Source organism: Schistocerca cancellata, chromosome 3 (assembly GCF_023864275.1).
Source record: "Schistocerca cancellata isolate TAMUIC-IGC-003103 chromosome 3, iqSchCanc2.1, whole genome shotgun sequence".
Lineage (NCBI taxonomy): Eukaryota > Metazoa > Arthropoda > Insecta > Orthoptera > Acrididae > Schistocerca > Schistocerca cancellata.
Window position 1 is genome coordinate 503515785 of NC_064628.1, and position 16450 is coordinate 503532234.

Here is a 16450-nt window from a genome sequence, read left to right on the forward strand (position 1 = left end):
GCAGAGGTCGTTCTATGGACAAGTGAGTGCGTATCGCTGTGCTGGCGGGTTGGCGGCGTTTTTTATGTCGATGACAGATCGCAAACACGCGCCACGTACGGATGCGTGGTATGCGTCTTAGAACACAAGGTCAGGAGTATCCATCAGACTGCAAAGGCACCGCTACCGCCTACTAGTCAAAGGAAGACTCATCCCGTGACTCATTCAAATGGTTCAAATGGCTCTGAGCACTATGGGACTTAACAGCTGTGGTCATCAGTCCCCTAGAACTTAGAACTACTTAAACCTAACTAACGTAAGGACATCACACACATCCTTGCCCGAGGCAGGATTCGAACCTGAGTGACTCATTCATCGACTACGGAGCAGCCACTGCGACCGACGTAGTACACAGTAAACCACGTCCCATAATTATGCATTTGTGGACCTACAGATGCGCAGTCATCCATTTTTCTGAATTAAGTTCGTTAAGGTCACGAGAATCATACAAGATTGTAGAAGACTTCAGCAGGCGTTCATTTGTAATGAAACGTTTTGATTTTGTCCCTCGCAGTCTCTCTCCATCCTGCGGAAATATTCCTAAGTCTGCGATGTCCTTCTCTATGTCATCTTTCCACCTTGTACGAGGTCGGCCCAATGGTCTTGTTGCCTGGAGAGTTCCTTCAAATGCTTTCTTGGTAGCCTGCCGGGGTAGCCGATCGGTTCTAGGCGCTACAGTCTGGAACCGCGCGACCGTTGCGGTGGCAGGTTCGAATCCTGCCTCGGGCATGGATGTGTGTGATGTCCTTAGGTTAGTAAGGTTTAAGTATTTCTAAGTCTAGGGGACTGATGACCTCAGACATTAAGTCTCATAGTGCTTAAGGGCCATTTGAACCATTTGAACCATCAGCGGCGGATTTCCCTCTACGAGAAGTATTTTGTCGATGGTTTCTCCAACAGACCATCACAATTACGGGACTTCTGTCATCAGTCATATTTACCGACGAAGCTACTTTTACCAGAACTGGGTTCATTATTCTGCATAATGTTCATCTGTGCGCGACAGACACGGCATGTGGTCAGAGAAACTTTCACTCGTCGGCGCCATCTACCGTGGCAACGACGCGTTTCCGGACACAGGTTCACAGAATCTTTTTGCTCCATTTCCAGTCAACGATCCATCCCTGCAGTTTGTCAATTTTATTAATGTTCATCCGTATTTTTTTGTAATGACTTACACTGACCATAAAAGATTTCTATCGTGCCATTGATGAAATAGATATCATTTTAGGCGTACAACGGATATTTACACATCATATATTAAGATGGTATCTGTTCATTTGGACATGGCCGAAAGAACAGATACCATCTTCATATATAGTTGATGCTAACCGGCCATTGACCTTCTGTGCTGGATGCACACGCATTGCACGAACTCTTACGGGACTCGGTAAGATTGTCTGCCGCGAGTAATCAGTGTAATGGGCAGGGGCACTACGAATGTAGTGTGTGGACATTAAGTCACGGGGAGCGTGCAAGGGATAAATCTCTGTAATTGCACTATGCTCTGTGCCCTCGGTGGCTCAGATGGATAGAGCGTCTGCCGTGTAAGCAGGAGATCCCGGGTTCGAGTCCCGGTCGGGGCACACATTTTCAACTGTCCCCGTTGATGTATATCAACGTCTGTCGACAGCTTAGGGTGTTGATTTAATTGTCATTTCATTAACACATCATGCCAAAACTGAAACTAAGATATCGTTAACGTCAAAGAAAAATGTTGTTTGTTGCCGCCCATATCGGCGATTCGCCTGTAAATGGCGAAGTCCATTGACATAAATGACTTCGACACAGGGGAAATTGTTATGGACCGGCTCGGGTGGGAACGAACATTCCGCAAATAGCGATGCTGGTCGGCTGTTTGCGTGCTACTGTCGTCAGCATCTATGGTTGAAAGACATCCACGCCACATCACATAACGCCGAGCGCTCCGTAAAGCAGGATAGGCGGCGTTCCGTGGCAGGTCGCATTACTACATGAAATGTATTCTCATTAGTGAATATGGACAGCCATCTGCAGTATAATGGAATAATGACGATGAAAATTTGTGCCGGACCGGTACTCGAGCCCAGATTTCCCGCTTATCGCGAACGCTCGCCTCGCCACTTGGCTTTCTGAGCACGACTCACGGCCAGGCCCAAATTACCATAAGTCGTCAACCATGTGTCTACATCCTGTACTCGTATGCTCATTATGTATATTCCCGTACAAGGGAGACATTTTACTTGAAAATCGCATGACCGGTGTCGGCGGATAAACACAATAGTGCAATGCCTGTATTATTCCGAATTATGTGCAAAGTTTCTTCGGACATGGTTGTTTATATTCGCAGCTGCGAATACGTTTAATGTGTTTCGTAACGGCTGTAGTCGCCGCAGTGCCTGTTCCTTCGGATATGCATGCATCTGAAAAAAGAATTGTGTAATTTGTCCCTATTAATCTTTTGGATGAAAATGCTCTGCAGTGGATTCGACCTCTGTCTCGTCACATATTGTCTTGTTGGCTTCTTTATTTGAGTCAGTTTGTCTGTCTAGTTTAGAAATTTCAACGTCTTGCGCTTTCTTGAACGATGTTTCCTTCAGTCTAGCCATTACTGGAATACTTTTTTTTTTTTTTTTTTTTTTTTTTTTTTTTTTTTTTGCGGAGTGCTATATCACTATCGAAGTTCGTAGGTCACAGTGCAATGCTTAGCATAGCGACCATCACTTCACTTTTGTCTTCCATTCACAAGGAGCTTTTCTGGTTTTTCCGCAAGTTTTCTTTCCTTCTTAGGGATATTGTGAAGGAATAAAGAGAGATTAACACTCTTTGTCACGCGTGTCGCAAATGAAACAGAGAAATCATCAAGAAAAGCTGCGTGACTCAGATTGTTGCTAATGTTAAGTACGACCGTCCATCTAACGGCGTAAGCCACACGGTGCTAATGAACGTACGAGGAAATCGCATCCTATTTGCGAGCAGTCGCCCCGTGAGACGGGGTGAACAAACGCGTTTCAAAGATAAGAGATAATTGCTGTTTTCGTGAAGGAAAGGCCTTTTGAATACTTTCAGACGGGTTTAGTCATTGTGCTGAAGCCCAAAGTTAGTCTGAGAAGATGGAATGTTTTCATAGGACTTCGGACACTGAAGTATGAATCGTCGGCATTTGACACTTATCAAAATGAAAATTAAGAATGTCTGAACTCAAAGTGATTAGTAATTAACTGAGTAGATGGTATTATGTTTTAAAAGCGGTCTTAGGTGTGTGTCATTAACAGCGTCTTGTAGTACGATTTCATTACGACGGCCACTGTCACAATTTAGGTTGTTGGGATGTGGCTAATTTTGCTTGAAATTTATTTTCGCAACACCCATCCAACTGGCGACTGTTTTGTCGTGACAACAATCTACTGCCGAGTCCCAATATAATTATCTTTAATTCTAAAAGTAGTCAGTACACTAATATACAACCATCCACGTGAGCTGTTTTTCTTTGGAGAGAATGTGTTTGACACGTCTGCATTGATTTAATATTTGCAAATGGAGAACCTCATATTTCTGGTACTTAAAAATGGTTTCAAACAGCCGATAAAAATGCTAACGATAGTATTATACACGACAAGGAGCAATTTCATTTCGGAAACACGTCAACAAACACAGGGAGAGTGGAACAGCGAATGGAACACATATCAAAAAGGAAGGGGAGTTACTGTATACAATCTAACCTACCCAGGAAAGGATGGTTTAAAGAACTAGAAATGAGTGAACGACACCTACGGCAATTAGGATATCATTGTTATTCCTGGAAACTTTACCGAAACAGAATTTTCGCGTTCACCATGAGCGATAACCACAGTGATGGAGAAGCTGCATAAAACCACATAATGTTGGCACACACAAACAATCACAAAAGAGGAATGACATTGTACTTCAAGTTAAACTAGTTAAATGTTCCAATATCAACATCCAAGATAGTCCTCTTTTTGCGAATCATATGAGGATTCATTCATTACATTATAGGAAACTACTTGATAGCTCCAACATCAAGAAACATTATTATTATTCTGCGAATGTATTTTCATTTGTGTACGTGTGAATGTTTGTGCGAAACGTAATGTATTAATTTAAAACATAGGTACAGAATCATAATGTTGCTGGTGAAACCAGATAGAAAATAAAAAACACTCCCCATCCATTCAGCTGTTGCGATTATAGTCATATACGAGTGTATTTCTTGACAACCCGCATACTAGGCGGACATTGCACGTCTAGCTGTCGATTTGGTTCCATCTGTGTAGAGTTTTGAGTTTTGCTCGTCTGATTAATACTAAATTTCTGTAAACGTGGAATTTAGTGTAACGTATTTCAAAAGTTAGGAGAGATGTGCGTTAGGAGACTCATCATCCGAAGAATACACAAGAAAGTCGGGGTGCTCGGCAAGAAAAGAAATCAAAAGATGAAACAGAAAGTGCTACAAAAACCGCGCGGAAATTAGGAAACAAGTGTATATGCAAATTCTGACTTGAAGTTTTCTGTAAAACAACAGTTTATACCTACTACTGACAAAGCTCAACTGTAACCTCCTTTTTCCAGCACATCTTCTCTCTGATTCTACGCCCAATAAGTATAATCAACCTCCACATTCATTGTCTACATTCTCTACTCAATACTATTCTCAAGCTTCTCCATCGTCTTCAACTCTCCACAATACAAACTAACAATAATGATACAAGGGAATGTAGCCTCTCTGTGGAGTGACCAAGCGAAGCTCTGTGACTCAAAATGTTGCTAAGTACGAGCGTTCATGTAACGGCCTAGCGCAAGACAGTGCTAATGAAACTATGAGGATATCGGATCTCTTTGCATCTCCGCATCTGAGGATGTCTTGATGTTATCTTAAGAAGGTGGCATGTTCGTCATAGACGTTGAGTTTCAACCATCATCACGGGCAAAAAACTGAAGTGGAAAGGTCGGGGGACCTTGGTGGCAAAGAAACGTGACTGTTTCTGATGGCTCTAAGCACTATGGGACTTAACATCTGAGTTCATCAGTCCCCTAGACGTAGAACTAGTTAAACCTATCTAGCCTAAGGACATCACACACATCCAAGCCCGAGACAGGAATCGAACCTGCGACTGTAGCAGCTGCGCGGTTCCGGACTGAAGCGCCTAGAACCGCTCGACTGTTTCTGACTTCGACTTGTCCGCCGCTCGTGGTCTCGCGGTAGCGTTCTCGCTTCCCGAGCACGGGGTCCCGGGTTCGATTCCCGGCGGGGTCAGGGATTTTCACCTGCCTCGAGATGACTGGGTGTTTGTGTTGTCCTCATCATTTCATCATCATCCAGGAAAGTGGCGAAATTGGACTGAGCAAAGATTGGATAATTGTACGGGCGCTGATAACCACGCAGTTGAGCGCCCCACAAACCAAACATCATCTCATCATCTGTTTCTGACTATTGGACATTACACCAGTCCCGCACAGAAAACACGAGTAAACATTCTTGAATCTTAAGTAAATTGAAGGTGAAGAGGGGAGAAAGGAAAGGAACTATTCATCTACATCTATATGGCTACTCTGAAATCACACTTAAGTGCCTAGCAGAAGGTTCATGGAATCACCTTCACAATAATTCTCTATTATTCCATTCTAGAACAGCGCACGGAGAAAACGAACACCTATATCTTTTCGTGCGAGCTCTGATTTCCCTTATTTTATTATGATGATCATTTCTCCCTATGTAGGTCAGTGTCAACAACATATTTTCACATTCGGAGGAGAAAATTGGTGATTGAATTTCGTGAGAAGATCCTGCCGCAACGAGAAACGCCTTTGTTTTAACTATGTCCACCTCAGATCCTGTATCATGACCGTGACACTCTCTGCCCTATTTGTCGATAGTACGAGGTGCATTCAAGTTCTAAGGCCTTCGATTTTTTTTTCTACTTAACTGCTCACCCGAAATCGATGAGACTAGCGTTACTTCTCGACGTAATCGCCCTGCAGACGTACACATTTTTCACAACGCTCACGCCATGATTCCATGGCAGCGGCGAAGACTTCTTTAGGAGTCTGTTTTGACCACTGGAAAATCGCTGAGGCAATAGCAGCACGGCTGGTGAATGTGCGGCCATGGAGAGTGTCTTTCGTTGTTGGAAAAAGCCAAAAGTCACTAGGAGCCAGGTCAGGTGAGTAGGGAGCATGAGGAATCACTTCAAAGTTGTTATCACGAAGAAACTGTTGCGTAACGTTAGCTCGATGTGCGGGTGCGTTGTCTTGGTGAAACAGCACACGTGTAGCCCTTCCCGGACGTTTTTGTTGCAGTGCAGGAAGGAATTTGTTCTTCAAAACATTTTCGTAGGCTGCACCTGTTACCGTAGTGCCCTTTGGAATGCAATGGGTAAGGATTACGCCCTCGCTGTCCCAGAACATGGACACCATAATTTTTTCAGCACTGACGGTTACCCGAAATTTTTTTGGTGGCGGTGAATCTGTGTGCTTCCATTGAGCTGACTGGCGCTTTGTTTCTGGATTGAAAAATGGCATCCACGTCTCACCCATTGTCACAACCGACGAAAAGAAAGTCCCATTCATGCTGTCGTTGCGTGTCAACATTGCTTGGCAACATGCCACACGGGCAGCCATGTGGTCGTCCGTCAGCATTCGTGGCACCCACCTGGATGACACTTTTCGCATTTTTAGGTCGTCATGCAGGGTTGTGTGCACATAACCCACAAAATACCAACTCTGGAGGCGATCTGTTCAACAGTCATTCGGCGATCCCCCAAAACAATTCTCTCCACTTTCTCGATCATGTCGTCAGACCGGCTTGTGCGAACCCGAGGTTGTTTCAGTTTGTTGTCACACGATGTTCTGCCTTCATTAAGCTGTCGCACCCACGAACGCACTTTCGACACATCCATAACTCCATCACCACATGTCTCCTTCAACTGTCGATGAATTTCAATTGGTTTCACACCACGAAAATTCAGAAAACGAATGATTGCACGCTGTTCACGTAAGGAAAACGTCGCCATTTTAAGTATTTAAAACAGTTCTCATTCTCGCCGCTGGCGGTAAAATTCCATCTGCCGTACGGTGCTGCCATCTCTGGGACGTATTGACAATAAACGCAGCCTCATTTTAAAACAATGCGCATGTTTCTATCTCTTTCTAGTCCGGAGAAAAAAAATCGGAGGCCTTAGAACTTGAATGCACCTCGTACAAAACGTGCTGCCTTTCTTTCAACTTTCTCGATGTACTCCGTTAATCCTTTTTGGTAAAGATGCCCCATCGCGCAGCAGTACTTCAAAAGAGGACGGACAAGCGTAGTGTAGGCAGTAGTTTTGGTAGATTTGTTGCACCTTCTAAGCGTTTTGCCAATGAATCACAGTCTTTGGTTTGCCCTCCCCATAACATTTTCTGTGTTCTTTCTAATTTAATTTTTTTCGTAATTGTTATTTCTACGTATTTAGTTGAATTTAAGGACTTAAGAATTGAAGGATTTTTCGCGTGACCGAAGTTTAACGGATTCCTTTCACAGCTCACGTTAATGATCTCACACTTTTCGTTATATAGAGTTCTCTATTGATGCCAGCTATATTGGAACTATATGCGGAGTCAGCTGCGACGAGTGAAAATGTGTGCCGGACAGTGATTCGAACCTAGGTTCTCCTGACTACTAGGCAGTTGCGTTGAAACTACCCCATCTGGACACAGTGTTTGTCGTAATTTCGCGGACTACCTCGGCATGCCTCCTAGCCGAGCCACATTCACACCTAGGGCGACCTATCCACAGTCTCCGTCAAGTCCTCCACGCTCGCTACTTTGAGATTCCCGCAGGAGATCGAGCGTAATTGTGCATCCGCACTGGAGGCGGTCATTTCATTACTCATCGAGGCAAATCAGTTAGGTGAATAAGTGGCCTCCGTTCTTTCTGACACGTCCGAAAGAACACTCACGTTCATATAACTCTTGAATCTGATATTCTGTAGTTAGGAAACCGTTTACCGTTCCCACTGCAAAACCGGTACACAAATACAATATCGGCATATTCAGTATGTGAAAATGCGCGCGGTATGTTCAAAGGATGCAGGAAGATTGGTCGACAAATTATACAGTACTAAAGTTCAGTTATGTAAACAGAAGCACCATTTCACAACTTGGATTTCAAAACAAAAATGACGAGCGATAAATAAACCCATAGCATCTAGAATACAAACACGTGAAACGAGATCTTTGCTCTGTAACTTAAAAGAACTGCACACATGTTATTTAGAATGCGTTATTGGAAATTGTCTATACTATCACCTTCCAAAATTGTTTACTGTTCCTCCCAAAACGCTCTGCATTTGTTTTGAACGACTTGTCACGTTCAATGTGGGCAATGCAGAAATAGTTACGTGCTCGTAGGGGGCACATCCTTAATTACTCTTCCGAAAAGAGCGCAGTTCTACGAAACATCTACTGTATTTTTAGCTAGCTGCTCCAGGAGCCCGAAGTTGCCGCTGGTAAATAGCAGTATTCTCAGTTACACTTCCACTTCCTACTGAAAACGCTGAATAATTCTAGACGCCTTAGTTTTTTGTGTGGCAACCGAGCGAGATGGCGCAATGGTCAAGACACCGGACTCACAAAAAGGAGGAATGTGGGCTTCGAACCCGTGCAATGCTATCCAGATTTAATTTTTTTGTGGTTTTGCTATATCGAGTACGGCAAATATCAACATCGGTACTTCGGAACGCGACCAAGCCAATGTATTTCCCCCTCCTTGGTCTATGCGAGCTTGGGCTTCGTCTCTAATGTTCCTCATCGTCTAAGGCACGTCACGATTAGTAACGCAACCGGAGATCCAGGAATGCTGGACTCGTGATCACGAGCACATGGTGTTGCTACCTGTTCGATTATTCTAGTTTCTGTTGTCAACGGATTCCTGACTCACTGAAAGCGTATACTATTGTAGTTCCTCAAGTGAAGTCAATGGCAGCACGTTTCTCATTCTTTTGGCGTAATTGCTCGTCATTTAACATTTTTAATTTCTGGACGGTTCTCAGATTTATTTATTTGTGGAATTTACGAGAACATTCTACGTATATAAAAAAAAACACTCTTTGCTGAGGGAGGCAATTCAGCTTCGTCTGTACTTTCAGTGTTGAAGTGTTCGTTCTTCTTGACAATCCTGCTATCGGAACTGGTGCTTGATTCCTTGTTATACGTGGCAATGTTATTGGTATAAAAACATTATAATGGTTGGATGGTTGTCCTCTGATGGAAACAGCGTAATCATTCCATTCAAATAGACCAAGGGGAAATATGCGAAGTAATTAAAGGAAGAATAAGCACATAAAAATCGGGTCAAATCTACACTCCTGGAAATGGAAAAAAGAACACATTGACACCGGTGTGTCAGACCCACCATACTTGCTCCGGACACTGCGAGAGGGCTGTACAAGCAATGATCACACGCACGGCACAGCGGACACACCAGGAACCGCGGTGTTGGCCGTCGAATGGCGCTAGCTGCGCAGCATTTGTGCACCGCCGCCGTCAGTGTCAGCCAGTTTGCCGTGGCATACGGAGCTCCATCGCAGTCTTTAACACTGGTAGCATGCCGCGACAGCGTGGACGTGAACCGTATGTGCAGTTGACGGACTTTGAGCGAGGGCGTATAGTAGGCATGCGGGAGGCCGGGTGGACGTACCGCCGAATTGCTCAACACGTGGGGCGTGAGGTCTCCACAGTACATCGATGTTGTCGCCAGTGGTCGGCGGAAGGTGCACGTGCCCGTCGACCTGGGACCGGACCGCAGCGACGCACGGATGCACGCCAAGACCGTAGGATCCTACGCAGTGCCATAGGGGACTGCACCGCCACTTCCCAGCAAATTAGGGACACTGTTGCTCCTGGGGTATCGGCGAGGACCATTCGCAACCGTCTCCATGAAGCTGGGCTACGGTCCCGCACACCGTTAGGCCGTCTTCCGCTCACGCCCCAACATCGTGCAGCCCGCCTCCATTGGTGTCGCGACAGGCGTGAATGGAGGGACGAATGGAGACGTGTCGTCTTCAGCGATGAGAGTCGCTTCTGCCTTGGTGCCAATGATGGTCGTATGCGTGTTTGGCGCCGTGCAGGTGAGCGCCACAATCAGGACTGCATACGACCGAGGCACACAGGGCCAACACCCGGCATCATGGTGTGGGGAGCGATCTCCTACACTGGCCGTACACCACTGGTGATCGTCGAGGGGACACTGAATAGTGCACGGTACATCCAAACCGTCATCGAACCCATTGTTCTACCATTCCTAGACCGGCAAGGGAACTTGCTGTTCCAACAGGACAATGCACGTCCGCATGTATCCCGTGCCACCCAACGTGCTCTAGAAGGTGTAAGTCAACTACCCTGGCCAGCAAGATCTCCGGATCTGTCCCCCATTGAGCATGTTTGGGACTGGATGAAGCGTCGTCTCACGCGGTCTGCACGTCCAGCACGAACGCTGGTCCAACTGAGGCGCCAGGTGGAAATGGCATGGCAAGCCGTTCCACAGGACTACATCCAGCATCTCTACGATCGTCTCCATGGGAGAATAGCAGCCTGCATTGCTGCGAAAGGTGGATATACACTGTACTAGTGCTGACATTGTGCATGCTCTGTTGCCTGTGTCTATGTGCCTGTGGTTCTGTCAGTGTGATCATGTGATGTATCTGACCCCAGGAATGTGTCAATAAAGTTTCCCCTTCCTGGGACAATGAATTCACGGTGTTCTTATTTCAATTTCCAGGAGTGTAATTATACTAGGGAAGTTCTTGCTCACGTCATCTGTCTTCCAATGCGACACTTCACATAAATCTTGTAACCAATGTTATTAAACTGCGTTCAATCGTATGAAGTTCCAATAAGGACAAACTGACTGTGAAGGAAGTTCATACATACGCTACGAGCCGGCCGCTGTGGCCGAGCGGTTCTAGGCGCTTCAGTCCGGAACCGCGCTGCTGCTACAGTTGCAGGTTCGAATCCTGCCTCGGGCATGGATATGTGTGATGTCCTTAGGTTAGTTAGGTTTAAGTAGTTTTAAGTCTAGGGGACTGATGACCTCAGATGTTAAGTCCCATAGTGCTCAGAGACATTTGAACCATACGTTACGCATTTAGCACCATAATGGAACGAAGAACAACAATCTTATGTGGCGGAGGCTACCAGCTGATGGTCCCGAGACTGTGTCACCAGGTAAGACTGACGGAACATTCCGTATTATACTCTACAAAAGTGTGCTTACTGATCGTAACAATAAACTTAAGAGTCGTACGCGTTTTAATTTTTTCGTATTGACTCAAGAATGAGTTCCGAGAGGGACTGTGAGCGACGCTGTTACTTAGCAGTTACCACCATGCGCGGATTATTAAGATGAAGACTGCGTAATTACATCTACAGGTACTTACGGCCACATAGAACTAACCGTAGGAAAGGCTCGTGCCAGGTTACAACGCACTGGTAGAATCTTCGGGAAATGTAGTCCACCCTGAAAGAGGTAGGGGAGAGCAGGGCAAAACGATCCCTGTCAGGTGTTCGGACCTATGTTCTGCTTAACACAGTATTCAGAATGTATTGAAGTCTATTGAGCATGTATTGAAGCCTATTGAGCACAGTTTTTGTACATATCATAGGTGTAATTTAAGTTACTTTTAAAATTTATAAAGGTAACTGTATTCTGAACAAATATAAAGGATCATTCTGCTGCTGGTCTTTGGGCAAAATGATCCCCTGGATTATAATTTGCGTTTTATTACCATTCATTTATTTTTGGGTTTCTTACAAAGTATTCACATATATGTATCTGTTAATCAATTAGTGTCTTTCACATAAAATCAACTTAAGTAAAGTTGAAATGGAATTTTCTTTCATATCACAAAGCGAAAAAAAAAAAATAATTTAGGCCTATTATTGAAAAGGACAAATTAAATAAGAAGAATACAAGGCTCTTTATATATTCAGCTTCCTTCGACTTGCCGGAATATTTCTGCCCTTACAGAAACTGCAAATGTACTCATTATCATTCTCCTCCACTCCAGCATATTCGACATGGCTTCAGTTTTCACAATCCTGACATACACACATCAAAAAAAGGGTTGCATCACCCCAGTTCCCAGAACTCCTGAAGATAAACGTTGACTGTGGATACTGCATCACAGACACAGTCCCTTTGACTGTTCAGAGATGTCACTAAAACTCGCCCAAAGATGTAAACAACCATGCATGAGCAGCGCCTATTAGACGGAGGGGGTCCGACAGCCGATCAGTTCCAGTCATTCCGCCAGGAAGGAGGTACACGGCTCGTGTTGCCAGTAGTTCAACCATGTCTAGACGGTCAACACCGCGGATCGATCACGTCCGCATTGTTACTTTGTGCTAGGAAGGACTCTCAACAAGAGAAGTGTCCAGGCGTCTCTGAGTGAACCAAGGTGGTGATGTTCGGACACGGAGGAGATACAGGGAGACAGGAACTCGATGACATGCTTCGCTCAGGCCGCTCAAGGGCTACTAACGCAGTGGATGACAGCTACCTACGGATTATGGCTCGGAGGAATCCTGACAGCAACGCCACCATGTTGAATAATACTTTTCGTGCAGCCACAGGACGTCGTGTTACGACTCAAACTGTGCGCAAAGGCTGCAAGATGCGCAACTTCACTCCCGACGTCCATGGCGACGTCCATCTTTGCAACCACGACACAATGCAGCGTGGTACAGATGGGTCCAACAACATGCCGAATGGACCGCTCAGGATTGGCGTCACGTACTCTTCACCGATGACGTCGTGTATGCCTTCAACCAGACAATCGTCGAGACGTGTTTGGAGGCAACCCGGCCAGCGAGTACAGCAGGGTGGATGTACCCTGATGTTTTGGGGTGGCATTATGTGCGGCGACGTATGCCGTCGGTGCTCATGGAAGGCGCCGTAACGGCTGTACGGTACGTGAATGTCATCCTCCGACTGATAGTGCAACGATATCGGCAGCATATTGGTCAGGCATTCCTCTTCATGGGTGACAATTTGCGTCCCCATTGTGCTCATCTTGTGAATGACTTCCTTCAGGGTAACGACATTGTCGACTAGAGTGGTCAGCATGTTCCCCAGAGATGAACCCTATCGAACATGCCTGGGATAAATTGAAAAGGGCTGTTTATGGACGATGTGAACCACCAACCACTCTGAGGGATCTACGTCGAATCGCCGTTGAGGCGTGGGACAATCTGGACCAACAGTTCCTTGATGAACTTGTGGGTAGTATACCATAACAAGTACAGGCATGCATCAATGCAAGAAGACGTGTTACTGGGTATTAGAGGCACCGGTGTGTGCAGCAATCTGGACCACCATCTCTGCTGTATGGTGGTACAATATTCAATGTGTGGTTTTCATGAGCAATGAAACGGGCGGAAATGATTTTTATGTTGATCTCTATTTCAATTTTCTGTACAGGTTCCGGAACTCTCGGAACCGAGGTGACGCAAAACGTTTTTGATGTGTGTATAAACCAACCGTGCCGCTTACAGAACGCAAATATGATTGCATACGGTAAATACTCTGTGTTACCATCGTCATCATCATCATCATCACCATCGTCACTCTGAGAACTCTTCTGCACACATGGGCGTCTCATCTTCTTTGGTTCCCCTTCTTTTCTGCAAAGACCCATAAGATTTGTTTGCACGTCATTGTCTATTGTTACGTCTAGGTTGCTTTTTCTGTTGATCCTCCTCCTTTATTTTTTCCTCCACTGAAGTATTTTTATATGGACTGCTAGTCCGAGGCCGGCCAGAGTGGCCGAGCGGTTATAGGCGCTTCAGTCTGGAACTGCGCGACCGCTACGTCGCAGGTTCGAATCCTGCCTCGGGCATGGATGTGTGTGATGTCCTTAGGTTAGTTAGGTTTAAGTAGTTCTAAGTTCTAGGGGACTGATGACCTCAGATGTTAAGTCCCATAGTGCTCAGAGCCATTTGAACCATTTTTTGCTAGTCCGACTGTAGTGCACCTCATCTTCTTCGTAACACATACGTCGTTTCATTTTGGGAATACATCTACATGATTACTGTGCAATTCACAATTAATTGCCTGGCAGAAGTTTCATCTAACTATCTTCAAGCTATTTCTCTACCGTTCCACACTGGAACAGCACGCGGAGAAAGAATACTTAAATCTTTTCGTGCGAGCTCTGAGTTCTCTTATTTTATCAGCATGATCATTTCTCTTTTTGTAGGTGGGCGCCAAAAAAATGTTTTTCACTCTCTATGGAGAAGGTTTGTGACTGAAATTTCATTAGAATATCTTGCCGCAACGAAAATCAGCATCCCAATTCGCACCTCATATCCATAGCACTCTCTTCCCTATTTCGCGATAATGCAAAATGAGCTGCCCCTCTTTGAACTTCTTCGATGTCCTCTATCTGTCCTATCTGATGCGGATCCCACACCGCACAGCAGTATTCCAGAAGAGCACGGACAAGCGTAGTATAATTAGTGTCTTTAGAAGACCTGTTGCATTTTTAAGTGGTCCGCCAATAAATCGCAGTCTTTGGTTTGCTTTCCCCATAATGCTAGATAGCGCAGATCTCTTGTAGTCAGACCATAAAATCCTGTTTCCGTATCCAAGATATGGTTAAGGAAAGCATTACATTTGTCATCTATGTTATCGGCGTCTAACAATACCACCACTTGCAAAGTAGGTTAGAAATCAGATTAATAATGTTGCTCACGCAGCATATGTTCGCTTTATCGGGCAACAACAAAGTTATTGACTGTGGATGGTATCGTCAGAATGGAAATAATAAGTCACTGTAAAAAAAAGTCATTAATTTTGGCACTCATCTTGAATGGATTCCCACGTAGATTTCGTCGAAGTTGTTATGGCTCATCTTGTTGATTCTAGGGTGATTCCACTGCTAGAAGGTCCAGATCTGTATTTTAGCAATATTTAAAGACCTAACAAATGCGTTTTTCAGGAAATTCTTAATGATCAAACAATCCCAGATCAGAACAATGGTATGGCAAAAATAATTTTTGACTTGGTGTTCACGATCCACATTTTTATTAAACTTCTTGTAAATTCACATATACTTCTTCTTAATTGTCACATCATCAAGAAAACAGTTTTTATCAATCTTCATATATTTAACTTCCACTTTAACCAAACACAAGACTTGACTTCTTTTACAAAGCGAAATAACAACTTAACTTCTGCAAAGTGAAACAAAGACTGCTCTGTGCGCATTCGCGCCAAAACGGTTACAAGTAAGTCAAAGATTATAACAGTCTCACAGAAATGAATACACACAAGAACCATATGACTGTAATATATCGATACATCGGAGTACCTATACATTAATAAAACCAAATGTGAATATTGTCACAAAAATATGTCTGTTACTTCGCAGAAAAGTAGTACGATATTACTGGTATCGAGAACTGGGGTTGGAGTGACGTAATGGTCACGGAAATAAAGAACCATTACAGGCGCTGTAAACATCCTGCTACTCTTGTTCCTTAACGAGGTTTAGAAAACACTCTATTGCCGATGGATAATCTTTCCTACATAGTTTGTAATTATATGTGACGTTTGTTTAAGTACAAAAGCCTTTTAGTGTTAAAATTTGTGCATCATGATCTGAAAGGTCATTCACCCTTTTACTAACAGAATGCCCATCTAATAATGAAGAATGAATAAAAATATTGTCTATGGCTGTGCTACTGTTCCTCTACACGCTGGTTGGAAAAAAAACATGTTCTGCATCAGATCATATGAGTTTAGGAGATCTACCAACATCCTTTTTCTTGCACAATCACATACAAAATTAACTAATTTTTGGTACTTCCTATAAAGTGAACCAAGAACTGTCTCTAGCTTGAGCAGAAACTCTGAAGTCCGAGTCTGAAGACCTATAAACGACAACAATCAGAAGTTTAGTTTCACTAAATTCAACTGCCACTACGCAACATTCAAGTGTCTGTTCAGTGCTGTGACGTGATAATGGACTCAAACGGAATACTTTCTTTTATGTAAATGGCCACTCCCCCACTCCGAAAGGAACTCCTTGAAAAACAGCTAGCTAATCTGCATCTTGGTAAAGGAAGCCTCTGAGCTGTTAAATTATTTAAGTGGTGCTCTGATATACCAATAATGTCACAGTCAACATCTATAAGCAGTTCACTAACTTTATCTATAATACCTCTTATATTCTGATGAAATATTCTAATTCCTTTTCTAATTGGATACCTGACCTCCTCTGAAGGTGATTTCTTAGTTAGAGAGACGCCAATTAAGCGGGTATACCTGTCAGATGACGTCATTCAAACCCTGCACTTGGTTTCACAATGCTGGTGACCTGGTACTCACTTCCCAACACTTCCTGCAACTACTGGCCCGCACCTCTACCATGTGAAC

At 44.3% G+C, this 16450-nt stretch overlaps 1 protein-coding gene and 1 non-coding gene across 5 annotated transcripts in view; both read left to right on the forward strand.

Annotated features, from left to right (window-relative positions):
* LOC126175282 (ninjurin-2-like) overlaps positions 1 to 16450 on the forward strand; it is a 146906-nt gene that overhangs the window by 57014 nt on the left and 73442 nt on the right. The gene's annotated exons all lie outside the window — the stretch shown is intronic.
* Trnat-ugu (transfer RNA threonine (anticodon UGU)) lies at positions 1551 to 1625 on the forward strand. The gene has a single exon. It is a non-coding gene; the product is annotated as a tRNA-Thr (tRNA).